Source organism: Taudactylus pleione, unplaced genomic scaffold, assembly GCF_031769625.1.
Source record: "Taudactylus pleione unplaced genomic scaffold, aTauple2 ptg000156l, whole genome shotgun sequence".
NCBI classification, from domain to species: domain Eukaryota; kingdom Metazoa; phylum Chordata; class Amphibia; order Anura; family Myobatrachidae; genus Taudactylus; species Taudactylus pleione.
The window spans coordinates 18,227,736-18,248,285 of NW_028284558.1; positions in this window are offsets into that span (position 1 = coordinate 18,227,736).

The following is a 20,550-nucleotide window of genomic DNA, read 5'->3' on the forward strand; positions in this document are numbered from 1 at the left end:
TCACAATAATTACATCCCTCCAAAAGGGACTTTACAAAAAGGTGGACCACATAATTTTGTCGTTTAGGACTTTTGGGTGGATAGTTTCTAAAATAGAAATCCATTTTGACTCCATACATAGAAGTTTATTGGCTCGAACCCCTCCCAACTTCAACGGGGGAACGTGGTCGATTATTTTATATTTCAAACTGGCAAGTTGATGATTAGCCTCCTTGAAATGCCTCGCCACAGGCTGGTCGGATTCTCTTCCTTGGAGCGCTAATTTGATAGAGGAGCGATGGACGGCCATGCGCTCTTTGAACATTCACGTTGTCTGGCCAACGTAACTTAAACCGCATGGACAAGTCAATAAATATACGACAAATTTTGAAGTGCAAGTTAATACATGCTTGATGTTAAATATTTTACCAGTATGAGGATGAAAAAAATGTGGCCCTGGGTCCAGGTATTCACAAGTCACGCATGATGCGCATCTGTAACATCCCGGTTTTTTATACGTGGTTCCTGTGTGTTGTTGTAGCATGGGAGTAATATCCATTTTCATTAGTATATTTTTTAAATTTCTGCCTCTCTTGAGACTTATAAGGGGAAACTTATCATGCAATATAGGTAAGTCCTTATCAGACCGTATAATGGGCCATAGTGCTTTGGTGGCTTGAGATATAACCGGGCTTACCAGTGTGTACTCTGTAACAAACGGAATCCTAAGGTCCATTTTCACCTTAGGTTTTGTTGCAAGTAGTTTGTCTCTTGGTATTTGTACTACTTCCTGTTTTTGCTGTATCAATATTTGCCTATTGTATCCACGTTGTACGAACTTGCTGATGATACAATTGAGAGCTTCATCTACATCCTCTGGGGAACTTGTGATGTGAGCAGCTCTCATCGTTTGCAATTTTGCCAAACTCCTTTTCAAAGCTGGAGGGTGGAAACTGTTAGAAGTCAAAAGCGTATTACGGTCTGTTTCCTTTGAATATAACATGGTGCTAATTCTACCTTCTCTAAGCATGACTTTAACATCCAAGAAATGTATTTCTTCAGCGTTATAGTTACAGGTCAATTTGATCGGAGAGTCCCTCTGATTAATATTGGTGATAGTAGAATTAAGGAGATCATCTCCTGTCCATATCAAAAAAATGTCATCTATGTAACGGACGTATGTGAGGATGTTGCTTTTGATGTTAAAATCCATGAAGAAAAAGGACTTTTCCTGTTCAAACATATATATGTTTGCAAGGCTTGGGGATACATTAGAGCCCATCGCACATCCTGTCCGTTGTCTGTAGAATGACCCATTACAGTAGAAATAATTACGAGAAAGTGTGAGATGTAATAACCACAAAAGTATCAATATCGCATTCCTGGAAAGAGTTAGCTATAAGGAAATGTTCCACCGCTTGGAGACCTTCTTGTTGGGGAATCACGGTATATAAGCTTTTGACATCTAAAGTGCAAAGTAGTGCTTGTGGCGGAATTTCAATAAGGTCCTTAAGTTTAAATAGGAACGACGTAGTGTCCTTAAGAAACGTTGTCTGCTTCATTACATATGGTTGGATTAAAAAATCTAAAAACTGGGAAACTGGTTGAAACAGAGAAAACATGGCGGAGATGATTGGCTTCCCCAGTGGTTTATGTTGATCTTTGTGTACTTTCGGTACGGTGTAAATTAATGGAACTTAAGGATACTCTGTACGGAGTGCCTTAGCTGTTTTAGCATCCAGATGTTTACTTACTTCCAGTGTGTATATTATGTCATCCAATTCCTTTTTATATATCCCAGTAGGATCCTCAGTTAGTTTCTCATATGTAGAAGTGTCTGATAATTGATGGTCCAATTCCTTTTTGTAATCCATCACATCTTGAACTACTATGCCCCCGCCTTTATCGGCGGGGTGGATAATTATATCAGAACGTTTAGACAAATTTTTAAGAGCTCTGTTCATTGGGTGTCAAATTGTGAAATATCTTTGTTTGTGCCTGGTTGTATCTATGTACTGAATAGTACATAAGACGTGAGAAGGTTTTTATAGACGGATTCATCGATGGAGGATCGAAGGTGGAGACCCATTCCTGGGAGGCAGCAATATGGAATCTGAACTACTGGTGGTGGTTTTATATTGAAAGAATTCTTTTAATCTTAGTTGTCTGGCAAATTTATAATTTTCTATTTTCCAGTCAAATTCTTTGTATTTATTTGTCGGAATGAAGGTAAGACCCTTATTTAACACAGCCAGTTCAGATTCAGTAAGCGGTGTAGAGGACAAATTGTAGACTAAGATTTCTTTTTGCTTGTCTTTGTTGATCCTTTTGTTTTGGCCCCCTCGTCTTGTGGGTTTACAGGTGGAATATCCATGCGTGCTCTGCTAGCCACCTCTAAAGGGACTCGCCTTCTAGATGTAGGATCAACTGATTCCACCATTTGGAAACCGCTATCACTGTTGGAAGTTGATCCTTCTTTACGGGGACGATTCCTCCTATCTCTCCAGGTTGGTCTCTGAGATCTTATTGACTTATGAGTCTTATTTTCTGTGCCACTCAACCATCTATACACGGTGTTGGTGTCATAGTCATTATTAACTTTATCCAATTAATTTTTTTTACATTTTAAAAGATCTCTTTTGTATTGTTCACATTGCAGGGACAATTTATTCCAATATTGTTGATATGATGTATCCTCAAGTATACTCCTTTGAGTCGTGGTATATGCCTCAATTTTATACCTAACAGTCTGCAATTCTTTTCCTGCTTGTTCAATAACTAAAATCATTAAATCTAGACTGCACTTATTAAGTATCTCTATCCAGCGCCTACAGAAGTCTGCATTGTTCCTGCCTATTGTAGGGCAGTTTTTTACCCTGAACCCCCGTGGTATCAACTTAGATCTAAAATAGTCCGAAAGGGTGGTCCCATGGAGGAGGTAGTCAATCTCCTTCCTTTTTAATTTCAATAGGCAGTTATAAATATCCTCGGCAGTATTGTATTCCAAAGTAGAATTGTCTGAATCTTTAAAAAGAATAGCAGAGATTTGGGCGTCTGTGAACGATAAGGTTTCTCCTTTAGGCAGTTCAAGATTAATAAACGACATGGGGTCTGATGTACATAATCCTCCATCCATATTGATAGGCAGGCAAAAGAAATCTATATATCCAAACTGTTGTCAAATATCATACGATCTGATAATAGACGTAAAAAGTGCTGAGTGCAACAAGTGTCATGTGCATAAAAAAGTGTCCAGTGCATTAGAAAAGTGCAAAAATAAGGGAAACACTCCACTCTGATGTCCAACTGGTACTTATATCTTCAATAATTCAAAGAATCCGGTGCCACAACTCACAGGGGAGTCACCAGGAACCCCCTATTCATATCCAGTATACATGTAGATGGGCACTCCAGGTATATAGTCACATGCCACGGTGCCTTCCTAAATAAAATTCACAGCAAACCAATCTCCCATATAGAAGGAGGCGGCACTCATCTGGACTTATTTCAAAAAATAAATAGCATAATTTATTGAGCCGACGTTTCAAAGCCGGAGCGGATTTGTCATCATGGTGCAGAGGTGAAAAAATGTACAACAGTGTAAAGTGCTTACCTTATATAGAATGCATACATGTAGTGTAGTGAGGCGCTTCTCGTGCTCCCACAGACAACGCGGCGCGGGACTCCGACGTCATCAACCTGGGACCTGGCGCAAGGCACTCTGGGATAGTAACCAGGGACGCTGTCAGGTCCCGATACTGACACTGTAGCATAGCAACCATGTTCAGTGCTGCGGCTGTGGGGAGAGAAGAAATTACGTGGATCAGTGTCAAAACATTCAATTCTAACAGATCGATAAATAGGCTATACAGTTAACTATACTCAAACACAATAACCCTATACTAATTCATAATAACGATATACATTGCAACTAGTAAATGGATAAAAATGCAGAGCGATGTCTATATATGAAATGGCAATAAATACTGAAGCACAGTGTGTTATGTATCAATGCCTTGCGTCGGGTCCCAGGTTGATGACGTCAGAGTCCCGCGCCGCGTTGTCTGTGGGAGCATGAGAAGCGCCTCACTACACTACGTGTATGCATTCTATATAAGGTAAGCACTTTACACTGTTGTACATTTTTTCACCTCTGCACCCTGATGACAAAGCCGCTCCGGCTTTGAAACGTCGGCTAAATAAAAAATGCTATTTATTTTTTTAAATAAGTCCAGATGAGTGCCGCCTCCTTCTATATGGAAGATTGGTTTGCTATATATATATATATATATATATATATATATATATATATATATATACATATATATATATATATAAAGACAAGCATTGCAATTCCGAGTCAGATCCGAGTCCTGCTCAGGTGTTCCCGCCTAACTTGGAATCCAAAATGAGGCAAAATGTCATCATCCCGCTGTCGGATTCTCGCAGGTTTTGGATTCTATAAAGGTCCCAGTGATCTGCGCCATTTTCACTCCGGTAGTGGAGAGTGTACAGAACAGACGTGCTCTGTTCTTTTCTGTTGTTCAAATGTGCAGTGTTGTGGTTCTTTAAGGGTGTAGTGTTGCCGGGCTGGATCTGCAGTACATAAAGTGGGGGGTGCTGCTGTGTCACTGTTGTCCTGTCAATCAAGGGGCTATTTTCTTATCTGTTGTTCAAGGGTGCAGTGTTGTAGTTGTTGAAGGGTGCAGTGTTGTCAGGCTGGGGCTGCAGTACATAAAGTGTGGGTGCTGCTGTGTCACTTTTGTCCTGTCAATCAAGGGGCTAGGGCTGCAGTTCATAAAGGGGTGCTGTGTCTTCCAGGGGTGCTCTGTCAATCCAGGGGTGTTCTTCCCAGTGTAAAAAAAAAAAGTTAAAATTAATAATTATCATTCGACAAATAACAAATAATAAAAAGATCCTTTTTTTGTGTGTGTGCTAGCTACGCTATTATTTTTTGGTTACGCTGCCAGCCAGACCACAGTTTATCATCCATGTACTTGTGACTCTGCAGGTGGTCCCTCCGTACTCCACACGGATGCTTTGTTGTCCATAAGGGGGTGCAGTGTTGTTCATTAAGGGGCTGCTGCCTCATCCAGGGGTGCTCTTCCACAGTGTAAAAAAAATTTAAGTTAAATAAAATTAGCATTGCACAAAAAAAAGATCTTTTTTCAGTTTTTTGTGTGTGTGTGTGCTAGTTAAGCTGTTACTGTTAGGTGACAATGCCAGCCAGACCACAGTTTATCATCCACGTATTGTGTCAGTATAAGTCATAGCGCAGTGTGTTATTCTTATTCATAAAAAATCTTGTGACACTGTAAGTGGTAGCACAGTATGTTATTCTTTTCTTATTCATAAAAAATATTGTGACACTGTAGGTCATTGATACCGCAATGTAATATTTAAAATTGGTTCAAATTGACGTGTTTGCTCTACCCCACTTCATTCGTGTTTGTTGATAAGGAGAACGATCAGTTGAGAGGAAAGCAGGAACCACATAACAGTGCTGGAGCTGTTGCCAGTGTCACCAGTCATGATGATACTAGTCCATCTACATCATCTACTAAAGCCGATGCCCAAGGTCATATAGGGCTTAAGTCAGGGCATCTAAAATAAAATAACCTATCTTTTACAGTGGTAAAGAAAAAAACATCAAAGGGAAAGTTAGCTGCAGAAATAAATAAAATTGGCAATATGCCTTTCACCACACGAAGTGGTAATAAAAGGCTAAGGCCTTGGCCATTATTTATGAATGGTGTTTCTAGCTCTTATGATGATTTAAGCATAAGTGAACATGCTGACATAGATATTGAGGATGCTTTTGTGGAAGTGCACCAGGATGAGGAGGATATTTGTGTAGCTGACACTAATAAGGATGTTGATGATGAGGATGTTGATAATGTTGTTGATGAGGATGTTATTTGTGTAAATCAGTCACCAGTGGAAGAAACAGTTGTTGCCCATGATAAGGAAAAGCCCATTGTCATGGAAATCCACTTCTTCTTATGTGTAGAATTAATTCTACGCAAATCGGGACAACAATTGTCAAGCCATCTGTACCCTTTGTAAAGCCAGAAAATTAGGAACCTTAACCTTCTAGGAACCTCCTCCCTGTTACATCATCTGCAGCGCATCCATCAAAAAAGTTTTTTCAAACTTCAGAAACTTTGGCTAAAAAAGTACCAACAAGCAGCCAGTGTCAGATAGCTCCGTTCTCTCTGCTTGATCCAAGCACCTGCCATCTTCACCACCAAAACCTTCACCAACAATATCCTCAATCATGAATTGATTGGTTTGTTTGGGACCCCAGAAGACAAGCTACCAATGGGCAGCTGACATTGCTGGCAATGATCTCTACATGCACACACTGGCCTTACAGAGGCAAGATGATGTCGCCATCATCATCCGATTCCTCACCCTCATCAGTGTCTACATCATCTTTCTTCACACAATATTAATTTGTCCCTGCTGGAGTCCACCATTACAGGTGACTCTGTAATTTTTGGACGTAATTGTTGTTAAAGGTCTTTCTCGTGGAATTTGTACAGTAGTTAATTTTGATGAACATCATCTTTTCCACATTTGGAGAAAGTAGCCTCCTACACCAAGGGCTGACAAGGTTCCTGCCTGTGCTAAAAACTCTTTCAGAGTTCACACTGGAGGGCAGCTGGCAGCTCTAGTAAAGCAAAACCAGTTTGTGCAAGGGCCTTCAATCTGCATTTTCTTCCTGCTAGTAGTCAAACGCACTGTCTGACATGCCTATTTGGACTCTATCACTAAAATAGTTGTCAACCATTGTTTGAATGGTGACCATATCATATAGAGCCATGGTAGAGGTCTCATTAATTTAATTGTAGGCAATTCTTTTAGACCCGACCAGATGTCAAAACTTGGTTGTGTTGAGTCACCTGCATCACCAGGGGGTATTTTGGGAAAGTTTAGTGTTTTCTTGGTAGCCGCACTTGCTGGAGAAACTGTCTAATAATGTCTGTGGTGTCCCTTATATAAGCTGCTTGGTTTTTAACTATGCCCTGAAGGTAGGAATCTACATACTGTGCCAGATTAGCTGTTAGTGACTGTATCCCCGTTATTATAGGTCTACTTGGTGGTGTTATAGGGCTCTTGTGTAGTTTGTGGAGGAAGTAGAATACTGGTATTCTGGGTTTTGTGTTATGTAGGAAATCATGTTCATTTTTGGTCAGAATACCTCTCTCCAAACCATCTCCTAACAGTTCTTTTAAGTCATGTTGGAATTGCTTAGTGGGATCGCCCCTCAGCCGGCTTCTATAAGGGAAACCATGGACATTATTAGACAGTTACAGTTAATAACTTGGCAACCAGACTTCTGGCTTATAACATGCAATGTCAATTCACTTTACACCATAATAGAACATGAACAGGGATTATCCAGTACAGAATACTTCTTACAGAAAGATACCAACTTACTGGCAGAAAAGATCAACTTTCTAGTGTCATCTATCAGGTTCATTTTACATCACAACTATGTTTGGTTTGGTGACACTTTCTTCCTACAGACAACAGGGACCACCATATGATCGAGGGTGGCTCCGAGTTATGCCAACATATTCATGTGCAAATGGGAGGAGGATTGCATATGGAGTGGGCATGACTTGGGGCATAACTTGATCCTATGTCGGAGGTATATAGATGATATACTTTGCATATGGAAGGGAACATCAGAATCAGCACTGGAGTTTCTGAAATACATTTCAGTAAATGACAAAAACCTAGAATTTAGTTCCAACATAAGTCAACAAAAGGTCAATTTCTTAGATTTAGAAATTTATATTGAGAATGAATCCATACAGACCAGAACATACAGGAAAGATGTAGATGTGAACAGTTACATTTTGGCCACAAGTGCACATCATAAAACCTGGCTAGAAAACATTCTGAAAGGACAATTTAAACGAATCAAAAGGAACTGTTCAAAACAGGAAGATTACTTAGAACAAGGTGAAATCATGAAACAACAATTCTCTGACAAACTCTATAACAAAAAACTTATCCAATCAGCTTTTAAGGCAAATGAATATGTAGATAGAACCGCCTTATTAAGACAGCGAGAAGGACAAAAATAGGTGCTCAAGAGACGTACTTCATCACACAATTTAACAACTACTCTCTTGATATAAAAAAAAGTCATATCCAGACACTAGAATATTTAACTTCAAGATCATGACTTACAAACCATACTCCCAGAGAAACCAAAGGTGATCTTCAGGAAGGCCCCAGATATTAAACAAAAGTTAGTCCAAAATCACATTGAACCATCCATTCAGTCCCAGATCCTACTACCCTTTAAACACGTCAGACAGGTTTCCATTACTGTGGTAGATGTACAGGCTGTAGGACAACACACAGACCATCCAGAAAACTAATTTCTTTCACATCAACCACAACTAAAGAAACATATAGGTTGAAACAAGACTTGACTTGTGACTCAAAAGGAGTCATCTATTTACTGAGATGTAGCTGTGGAAAGGAGTATGTAGGGAGGACCACAAGGGCACTTAAGACAAAGATTTATGAACACATCCATAATATAAAAATAGGATACATAAATCACAGTGTCAAAAACCATTTTAAGGAATTTCATAACTCTGACCCCACTACCCTGGAATTCATGGCACTCGAACAACCCAAGCTTAATTGGAGAGGGGGGGACCACATCTGCACATTAAATAAAGCAGAAAATAAATGGATTTTCCTACTTAAAACCATGACACCATCTGGACTCAACATAGATTTCAATTTAGGTTTCCTGATCAGATCACAGTCAACTCAATTTCTCTCTTTCCACATGAATGTTTAATAGATTTAATGAATTTAGAGATTTCTAGTTCATTACCACTTTCTACATATCATTGACAAACACATTACAGATATATCCTTACCATTTATCTGTAAAAATACTACTTAGTAGACTAAGAACTCTACAATGTGGGGAGTTTGACTGGGGTGGTACACCTGTCAAACCATAATGCAGGTGTCCTAAGGCGAGCTCAGGGAGGACAGAAACCTCCCGTGGAGCAGAAGGGCAATTCTGCATGGGCACTCTAAGACAGACCAGTTGAGTTTTGGGCACTGGCTTTCCCGTCCTACCCACTTGGACTTCTGGTCTTAGCACTCGCTTATGTGGCATTGCTTTCAGAAGTTTCAGGTGCTTGGCTCATGCATCAGGATGGCAAGCAACTTACTAAGTAACAATTAAAAAGTGCCTGTGTTGAAGCACTTTGTTATGTCCCTGGGGCTATTGCCCTTGGAGTTTTACTCTCATTTCTTTTTGGATTGGAGCTGCCATGTCCACTGTTGTCATGGTGTGGAAATTGCCACAGACTGTCCAATAGTATTAGCACATCCCCATTCATTCCCACGGAGAGTTTCCCAGGGTAACCTCACTATGGGGCTCCCTGGGGAGAAGTAGTGGAGTTTGTTTTTTTGTTTTGCCTAGATTCAAGGATGGTACATGGAATGAAAAGGATGCAACTCCGTGATATTGTAAGCAATAATGTGGTAAAGTATGACGGTGTGAGGGTATTTTTATTTATTAAAGTTATACAAACATTGGTGCCTGTGTCCTGTCTTATATTTATTTATTTTTTTATAGGTGGATTACAGGATCCAGTGGAACCTTAATGTACTGTCATGCTGGCACATGTGGTTCCACAAGTGCCATCATGTCAGAGTTGGCTTGCTAGGCCCCTATAGGCCACCTGTAAAAACAATATTATTTAACTCTTTAATTTCACTATTACCATTACAGCTAAAGCCCAGGTTGTATGGAGATGGGCTTTTATCTAAGGTATAGTTATCCTTGGGGAGGGGGGACTCCACTTTCATAGAGACTCCAGCCCTGGGCTGACCATTATGGGTCTGGTTGCCAATGGCACTGGGACCCCATACTTTGTACTGTAGCTATCTGCTATAGTGGCTGGTACAGCCTAGGGCCGCTTATTAGAAAATAGGGGGGATCCCATAATGTTTATTCCCCAAATTTTCCAATACAAGTCTGGGCTCAGAGGACCGGAGCTGGTTATGGATTGGGAAGGGGGAGGCACAATTTTTTTTTCCTTTTTAACTAAAGAAAGCCTGCACAAATCATAATGATCTCTGCACTGCTTTATACAAACTCGTCTACAACTGGCAGGTCTATTGTTTGGGTGGGTTGGCTATTGTTGTTTGGTCGGTTTAGGTCATTTTATAACCTAATGTTTTTTAACTCTGGGGTTTGTAAAATAATTGAAAATAGGATAGCTTTTCCATCGGCTTTGCCTTTATTAAATGGGCAGATTGCAAAACTGATGTTAGAACTACCAGAAAATCAATCCCCTTAATGCCAGTAATACGTGAAAATAATACAATCCAAGAAAGTGACACCTCTCTGTAATAACATATAAGGAGGCAATGTAAACAAGTGTTACAAGCTAACAAACTAATCTGACAATAAAATAGGGAGATGCTGGGGGTCACGAGTCAAGGCTTGGAGAGTAATTTGTGACAATAAGGCCAACTTTTGTCATCGGTATAAATTTGGTATAAAATAAAATTAACAGCAATATTCTATATATTTGAAATATTTTATAATTTTTACATTTCTTTTGATCAATTCTCTTGAATTTGGTGTTTGTTACATTCATGAATTATTATGATTGCAACTATAATCTGATAACTACAAAATACACGCACGCACGCACACACACACACACAGTCCTTGTACAATTATTAGAGTTGAGAATATTACAAATAGTGGAAGAAACATTAAATATGTACAGTTCAGGAGAAAAACAGAGAATAATATACATAGGATAACTTATAATGTAAATCAAGAATATATAATGATAGCAACAAACTGCTTAAAGAAACCGTATCAGATCCATATGGAATAAACAAAGTATCCCGCGTTCTAAAAATAAATTTATGTTACTATAATAGAGAGCAGACTGTGGTTATATATAACTCAACAACAACATATGTGCAAACGTGTAGAATGTCTCTTGAGAGCAATAAAACATGCGCTCAAAATCATTGTATAAACACATTTAGTGTTTATTTGAACTGAAATCGCCTAAGACATTTTTTAGGCCTATGATGATGCTGTATGCTTAATTCCACTATTTTGAATTAAAAGCAGTAATGCAAATTAGACACCCACAGATTAAAATCAGAGCTATTATTTTAGAGTTCCTATTGTGCACAAAAAAGTCAACATTTATTTGACACAAATTTAACTCATTCCATTTAATTTCACTCCATACTTCAATCTTCTTTAGAGATGTTCCACACAGTTCTCACCTCATTCCACATTATTGGAGGATTTCATATGTTTCCAAATTAGAATAATACGTTAAGTGTAAAGTTAGATACACACTATAAGATTATCTGTCCAATCTGGCTGGTTGGAACAAAAATCTGGTTATGTATGAGAGCAACTTATAATGGACTATTTGTTCCCAAACACTGGAAAAGGGACAAAAACAGAAATTCAGACAAATTGGTTAAATCAAACGGATTTAACCAAGTTGTCTGATCTACCATTTTTTGTCTGTTTTCCAGTGTTTGGATCAAATGGTCGATTGTTATTTGCTCCCTTACATTATATATAAATAAATACTGTAGATAAAGTGTACACTCCATACAATTCAACACCAACACAGATCAGAAGAGGCACATTTGGGGAGGGGACTTAATCACATATGATAATGGGCAGATGCAAAGATGGTAAAGGGAGTAGGTAGGTAAACAGGTGGTAAAGGGCAGAGTAACAGGTGGTAAAAAGAGAGGGCAGAGGCAAAGATTGAAAATGGCAAAGTAACTGATGGTCAAGGAAGGGGACAGAGGCACCAGAGGTACAGGGCAGACTCATGGATTGCAAAGGGCAAAGGCACAGACATGGGGAGGAAACAGAGCCTCATAGAGGGATGGGGTTGAGGCATGAAAGGTAAAGAGGAAAGTGGGACATAGAGATGTGTCGTGCTACATCTTTGCTGATCACGCTACAAATGTGCACACAGATTGCGCCATGCGATTACCCGCAGCAGCATATGCTATGGCAAGCACCATGCATTCCTATGATGGCGCTGGTGCAAACGTAGTGCATGTATCCACTCACGGTCACACGTCTAGCGCCATGCGTACACAGCAAAGATAGAGAAGGACACATCTGTACAATACTTAATGGGGAAAAGGGCAGAAACACACATGGTGAACTTTTAAGCACCTCTGTGCACTGCAGCTACATTGCCTTTTTCTGCACGGTGCACAGTGCACACTATGTTGAGTCAATGGGAGGATGGGTGGAGAAGAAGAAAGAATAAGAGCTTTGGTGTTGGGCACCTGTGGAGTGAAGAATGCTAATCTGATGTGGGACTTGCCTTTGAAAGTGGAGCTTAGAGCATGTACCTTCATTAAAATATGGCCATGCAGGAGATGATGACTCCTGCTTCAAACTGATTCTTATTAATAGGGGCATATTCAATTGTGTGCGAGAATGGTAAAAAACCCGCACCTGCGAGGTTTTTCCTGCAGGCGTGGGTTTTTTGCTATTCTATAGAATGTGTGGTTTTTTTTAAAAAAAACATGCACCGGGAGGTTTTTTTCACGCATCTCCAGAGCAAGCGTGATTTTTCCTTAAATCGATGATTTAAGGAAAAATCAACGGGACTTGCTCTGAGACCCCCGCTGCACCCCCCCTGAGGACTAATTAAGCAATTGGAAGTATTCAATTAGCTTAATTAGTCCTTAATTACTCACCTTCCTCAGCGCTGTCTTCTGCATCTTCTTCTGCATCCAGCATTGGGAGCTGGCTCTTCTGCAGCCGGGTGAGTATGTCAGTGTGTGTGCTGTATGTAAGTGTGTGTGAGTGAGTGAGTGTGTGTGTGTGCATGAGTGTATGTGTGTGGCCCCCGGTGCGGTGTGTGAGGCCCCCGGAATGGGTGCTGGGAGAACTACATCTCCCAGCAGCCTTTGCATCTCCCATCAGCCCCCAAGACTCCCTGCAGCCCCTTCTCCAGTAAGAAGAGAGAGGGTAAGCCCCTGGGCGCCGCACAGACCCCCTGCCAGGTAGGTGGTTTTGTTTTTTTCATTTTACACGGTGCGGAGTTTCAGTTCTGACCACTATTTTTTTAATTGAATACCGCGGGTAGCGGGAGCACACATACCCGTGGTATTCCGGAATTGGGCGCGAGGTGTGCGAGGTTTTTAACTCGCTAAACCTCACGCCCTATTGTATATGCCCCATAGACTCAGAAACAGGTCTCCATCAATGGAACCACTAGGTCTCCTTATCTCCCTGGGCCCCATAAATGTGTACCATCTGTAACACCCTGATAATGGTCCTGGGAATGCCTGCCTCTTCAAACTGGCCATCTCTACTGATGGTTCTGGGGCCAGCGAGTACAGGTGAGTGCAGCTCATGGTGAGAGGGGGAGCACACTGGAGAGTGGGTCCAGACAAATATTGCATGAACATGTTTATTGACAATGCTGGATATTCTCTGCAGAGAGTAGAACACAAAATCCTGCCCGTAACAACTGTGTCAGGGAGAGCCCGACAGACTCAACAAGGTATGGCAGGAGGACTGCAGATTCCACTACAGCCATGGTAGTTCTACAAGCCTCAGCAGTTCCTGTCAAGTGGTTTCATCTATTGGATGCCAGAGGCACAGTTTTAACTGTGAATGCCCCAGGGGACAGGGCTGTCTCTACCTATAGGCTAAATGGGCAGTTGCCCAAGGGCCCCAGGATTCCAAGGACCCATGGCCAATAGCCGACTTTGAATGGCCGGAGGAGGAAGGGGGGCCCTCCCCTTCTTATTCTCACTCAAGCTCAACCTGAACATGCTGTCACTCACTAGACTGCCTGAGGCCCAGCCCCTCCCCCAAATTCCTGCCCCCTCCTCTGTCTATTTTACATGCGCACTTCTATCCCTGCCTGAGACCCCACCCCTAAGACAGGGTTCCCATCCCCTAACACCGGGTCCCCACCCTTTCCTCTCCAGTCTCTTCTCTTGCCCTCTGTCATAGTCTCTCCTGAGTCCTGTCTCCTCTCCTTTCCTGTGCCATGGAGCCCAGCCCCAGCAGGGATCACACATTCTCTTCGAGGTAAGTGCTAGTGTCATCTAGGGGGTGGTATTTGTATGCAATGAGCATGGGTGTATTTGCTTTTTTTTCTGGGAGGGGGGTGGTGGGCTGAAGTGTGTTTTAATACCTGCGGTGGGGTGGTGTATTAATGTAATGTGTATATGGGGGAGGGGTGTATTAATTTTATGTGTAGGTGTGAGGGGTGTGTTATAAGTTATGTTTGGTCACTGATGTTCTCTGCAATATTTGACACTCACTGTGGTGCTCTCTGCATTAAATGACGCTCTTTGCAATGCTCTCTATGATATGTGGCCCTCACTGCGACGCTATCTGCATTATATGGCTCTCACTGCAATGCACTTTGCATTTTATGGCTTTTAGATGTGTATGTTTTATGGTATATTCTCATTATTCATTCAGAGCAAGTGCTATGTTATCTGTGTTTTCAGTACATTTTTTTAAAAAAATGCTTTTTTTCCTATCCTCCACTGGAAATTTAGAATATAATTAGAGGTGTGCGTCAGCCCTTGTGTTTTGGTTCTGGTTTTGTATCTGGATCTCCCCTGCTTTAGGATCTGGATTGGTTTTGCCAAAACCTCACCTCCGTGTTTTGTTTTAGTGTTTTGGTTTTGGATCTGGATTTTTTTCTTAATAAATAAAAAAACCAAGCTAAAATCGCATAAAATTTAAATTTTTTTGTTCCTACAATATTAATAACCTTAATAATGTTTATTTCCACTCATTTCCAGTCAATTTTGACCACCTCACAGCTCACAATATTGATTTTTTTGTCTAGTTAAAGGGCCAAAAGGTTGCATCCAGCTTGCTGGCTCAAAACTGATTGATATCATTATTAATAGAGTGGAGGACTGTGCAAAGATGATGGTTGGGATACCCTTGAGGATTGAAGAATTGATAGTAGTTAGTTGGTGCAGCCCCTGGCTGTAAAATTGATAATAAATTAATTAAAAAACATTTGGTGCAGCCCCTGGCTGTAAAATTGATAATAAATTAATTAAAAAACAATTCAGTAGGTGCAGCCCCTGGCTGAATAATTAATAAAAAGAAATTAATTGGCGCAGCCCCTGGCTGTTAAATTGATAATAAATGAATTAAAACAATTCATTGGGTGCAGCAGCTGGCTGTAAAAATTGATAATATATTAATTAAAAAAATTTCATTGGGTGCAGCCCCTGGCTGAATAATTAATAAAAATCAATTCATTGGTAAAGCCCCTGGCTGTTAAATTGATAATAAATTAATTTTAAAATAAATCATTGGATCCTAAACCAACCATAACATTAATTTAAAATGTCAGGCAGTAATGCCCCAACCAGCACATAATGGAAAGAAAAAAGGTGCAAGATGGAATAGTCCTTGGGCCCTCCCACCCACCCTTATTTTGTATATGTAACAGGACAGTTTAACAAACCAATCATTTCAGCAACAAGAACTGCCAATTGTGTCTAAAATTATTGGTTTGTTTGGACCCCCATTAAACAAGCTGCCAATGTGCAATGGACATGGAAATTAAAATGATCCCATACACAAACTGGCTTTACATTACAAGTTGTCGTTGTCCTCGTCCTCATCATCCCCATCAGTGTGTACATCCTCTTCATCATACAATATTAATTCATCCCCACTGGAATCCACCATAGGTGCCTCTGTAATTGTTTTATGTAATTGTTGGTAGAGGTCTTCCTCGTGGAATTTGTAATTCATTTTAATGAACATCATCTTTTCCACATTTTGAGGAAGTGACCTCCTACACCGATCACTGACAAGGTTGCCAGCTGCACTGAAAACTCTTTTAGAGTATACACTGGAGGGTGGGCAACTAAAGTAATGCAAAGCCAGTTTGTGTATGGGACTCCAAATTGCCTCTTTTTCCTGCAAGTACTGAAAGGGACTGTCTGACATGCCTATTAGGATGTTATCTCTGAAACAGTCCTCCACCATTCTATGAATGGAGACCGCATCAGACATAGTCACGGTAGAAGACATGTCACTAGTAGGCAGTTCTCTCAGGCCCGACCAGATGTAATTTTTTGGTGAACGATCTGCATGTCCAGCAAGCATTCTGCACGTAAAAATTATTTTTTTCCTGGCAGCTGCAGAAACTGAAGGAGGAGATGATGGCGTTTCACATGCAGCTGCAACTGACAATTTTTTTTACCAACAGATCTTTGCATAGTTTTAGATTTCGGTCTGTTGGAAAAAAACTCACAATGTAGGACTTAAACCTAGGATCCAGACTGGTCACCAAAATATATTTTTCAGATTTCAGTAGATTGATGACTCTTGGATCCTGGTGAAATGAATCAAGGGCTTGATCCACCAGACCGACATACCTTGCACAATTGCTCTGCTTCAGCTACTCCTTCAGTTTCTCCAGCTGTTTTTGCAAAAGTCTGATGAGGGGAATGACCTGACCCAAGCTGGCAGTGTCTGAACTAACTTTATGTGTGGCAAGTTCAAAGGCTTTGAGAACCTTGCACAACACGGAAATTATTCTCCACTATGCTTGAGTAGGGTGCATTCCCCCTCCACAGCCAATGTTTAGCCCTGGATGGCCTTTTGCTGTTCCTCCATCCGCTGAAGCATATAGACGGTAGAATTCCACCAAGTTACTACCTCTTGCTTCAGCTGAAGGCAGGGCAAATTTAACAGTACCTGCTTGTCATGCAATCTTGGACAAGCATTTGCCGAATGTCTAAAATTTCCAGATATTTTGCGGGCCATCGAGAGCATCTCCTGCACACTCCTGTCATTTTTAAAAAAAATGTTGCATCACAAAATTAATTAAGTGAGCAAAACATGGGATGTATTAGAATTCGCCCACATGTAATGCTCTCACAATATTGGTGCCATTGTCCAAAATCACAAATCCAGAGGAGAGTCCAAGTGGGGTAAGCCATTGTTGCTGTGGCTGTTGCTGTTGTAGGCAATAGACCTACCCAGTGGGCTGTCACAGTCATGTAATACTTAGTTTACCCTGTCCCACTTGTCCACATATCAGTGGTCAAGTGGATAGTGGGTACAACGGAATTTCTGAGGACATTAATACATTTTTTTTATTTCCTTGTACACACTTGGAATTGCTGTTCTAGCAAAGTGGAATCTAGAAGGGATCTGGTAGTGAAGACACAGGACCTCAATTAACTGTTAAAAGCCCACTGCAGTAATGGCGGATACTGGAGGCACATCTAATACCAGCATAGCTGTTATAGCGTCAGAAATCCGCTGTGCAACTGGGTGATTGCTCTCATACTTGTTTGCCCTTGCAAATGATTGTTTGACAGTTAATTGTTTTTTGGAGGATACGCTACAAGTAGTCTTCCTCCTGGTCCCCTTCTGGATCCTTCTGAGGAATCATGGATAGGAGAGGTGTCAATCATGCTTCGAATAACAACATTGGATGCAGCAGGACTACTCGTGATGATGAATGAGGATGTTGATGAGGTGTTGGTGTTGGAGATTGAAGGTGCTTGGATCTCACAGAGAGGGAGCAGGTAGATGACACTGGACTTATTACGCTTTGAGTTTTGGAACTTGGCGACATACACTTTGATATTTGATGAATGTGCTCCAAGTGACTTAACAAGGAGAAGGTTCCTAGGTGGTTTAAGTCCCTCCCTCTACTCACTTTTGCTTTGCAACAGTCAGATATGCTGGACAACTGTTGTCCGGATTGGGGTGGAAATAATTCCACACGTGAGAAGTGGATTTTTTTGTGTTTTGCCCGGCATGACAATGGACTTTGGCTTTTTCAATCAATGGGCAACAGTTGTTGCCTTACTTACACAGAGGACATCCTCGGCATCAACATCCTCATCACCAACATCTTCATCATCAACATCTTCATCACCAACATCTTCATCATCAACATCCTCATCTTTAGCACCTTCAACTACCAAAATATCCTCCTCCTCCAAGTGCAATTCCACAGAAGCACCCTCGATGACTACGTCTGCAAGATGTTGACTGCACTTCCCCACATTTACAGAGGGCACACAAATGTTGGAACTTGGAGGATCCTCCAGTATACTAGTATTTAGGTCTGGCTCACACATGGCAACCGCAGACACACTTGCACTCTCCTCGGGATTTTTGTGATTTCGATTTCTCAGGGCACACAATTGTTTTTTCCGGAGCTGTTTTACTCATCTTAACAACTTTCAATTTTGGGTAGAATGGTACCACCACCACCACTACTACAAGCAGAAGGGCTATCAGAATCAGAACCAGCAGTCTCCCTAAAGAAAGGGCAAGGACTTATCCTTTCCTTGCCACTTCGTGTAGTGAATGGCATTATTGCCAATTTTTTGTTTATCTAAAGGCAAATTTCCTTTCAATTTATTTTTCTTAACTTCAGTAAAAGTAACTTTACCATGTTGATGGCGTGACTTAAGTCCTGGCACATGGGCCTTCATAGAGGATGAGGAAGTTGACAGCCTTGCACTGCTGGCGGTAGCTACAACATGTGGTTCTTGGCCTTGCTCTCCTGTCATGTGACAGCCCTCCATATTTTCTGCGGTTTTGAAGCAGTGTCACAAGCACGAATAGTATAGCCAGGGTGTGGTTGCAAAATTCACACATAAATAAATAAAATAAAATAAATTGACAATATATATTTGTTTTTGTTTTTTTACGGTCCAGAACTTGGGCCCAGAGCACCGATTGATGACAACTGGAATCAGGCAGCACTAGGTTGCGTTGCTGTATCTTGTGTGGCTAAGCCTAACACACACACACACACAGAAGATAAATTGACAATATATATATATTTATTTTTTTAACGGTCCACAGAACTTGGGCCCAGATGGACACAGCAGACAGCACAGCACCAGCCCAGAATGGATCAGCACCAGCCCAGGACACAGCAGACAGCACAGCACCAGCCCAGATGGATCAGCACCAGCTCAGATGGACGCAGCACACAGCACAGCACCAGCCCAGATGGATCAGCAACAGCAGATGGACACAGCAGACAGCACAGCACCAGCCCAGAGTGGATCAGCACCAGCCCAGGACACAGCAGACAGCACAACACCAGCACCTCTCCCAGCCCTACACTACCCACCCTCCCTGTTCAGTCTCCACAGCTGGAGTGAAATGGTGTCCATTCGAGTGGTCCCTATATACCACATAGATCATAGAGATGAAAGCTTGCGAGCCGCGAGATTTCGTCTCTATGGTCTTGCCTCGGACCGGATCTCAAAATTCGGGTGGGTTCGGATCTCGAGATCCGAACCCGCTCATTTCTAAATATAATGTATGCTCACAATTTGTTTCGAAATTTGTTGTACTGTACAGTACATGTTCAGACTGTGACGTGTTTTTTCCTTTAAATTACTTCTGTTTTTCTGCCAATAGCCAACTCCCACTCCCCCCGGCACAGCCTCCACCAATAGCATCCCATCCCCGGCAGCGAATTGGATAATAGGGGCCCCAGTGCATTGCTTTGCCCTGGGGCCTGCACTGCTAAGACAGCCCTGCCAGGGTGGCCAGGTTACAATTGGCATCAAAGCTAGTTGACTACAGAATCTGCAAAATGCACACTTAAAAATGCAATGTGTGTTGTCATTATGAAGAATGGGTAAGCAAAATCACTGGAACTTTGCATCTCTGGAATAGCCTGCACTGCTGTGAAACTCAAATTTCACATATTTTACTCATCTCTAATTGGGATCATAGATCTTAGTGCCTGCATAATTTTTCTGTTTTGCAAGCAACAACAAAAAAAGCAACACAAAAAAGAACACTAGCAGAGTAATGTTAACCAGCAGATGTGCAAACAGAATAATGCAAATAAAACCACAAATGAATGTAAAAACACACAGCTGTAGAGAAATACCTAACGTGGGACTTTGCAGATAGGTCTCTAAAGTCAAATGATTTATATTGTTATTTATTTCTAAGACAAATGTTCATTATTGTTTCAACATACAGTATAACAAATAATTTTATTACCGTTTGCATTACCACAATACTAATGCAGTCATATGTATGCTTACCCTGCTATTGAGGAATTTATACTGGGTGACAAAAACTTTACAAAATTTCCTCTATCATTTTTATGCTTAAGCATTTGAAACAACATTAAGGGACTACTATCTATAATGTAGTTGTGTTTTTATTTAGACAGAATTGACCTCAGAACCAACCGAAGCTGTACCAGATTGGTACCTCAGTTTTACTAATATTATATCTTTAAGCATCATTTGATATTTTATTCATCCACTAAAGTCAATATAATAGAAAAAAAGACACCAATTTTTCATATGTAATAAGATCCTGTTTAATTACTGCAGGTAATGACATTTTAAGCACCTACACAGGTGTTGAAAGTTTTCATAAAGTACAAATAAGCCAAAAAAAAGAAAACATTTAAAATGTTTGGCTTTTTTGCTCAATTATTTAATATGCCTTTCTGGTGTAAATTGCAATTTCCATTAGAGCTTTATTAT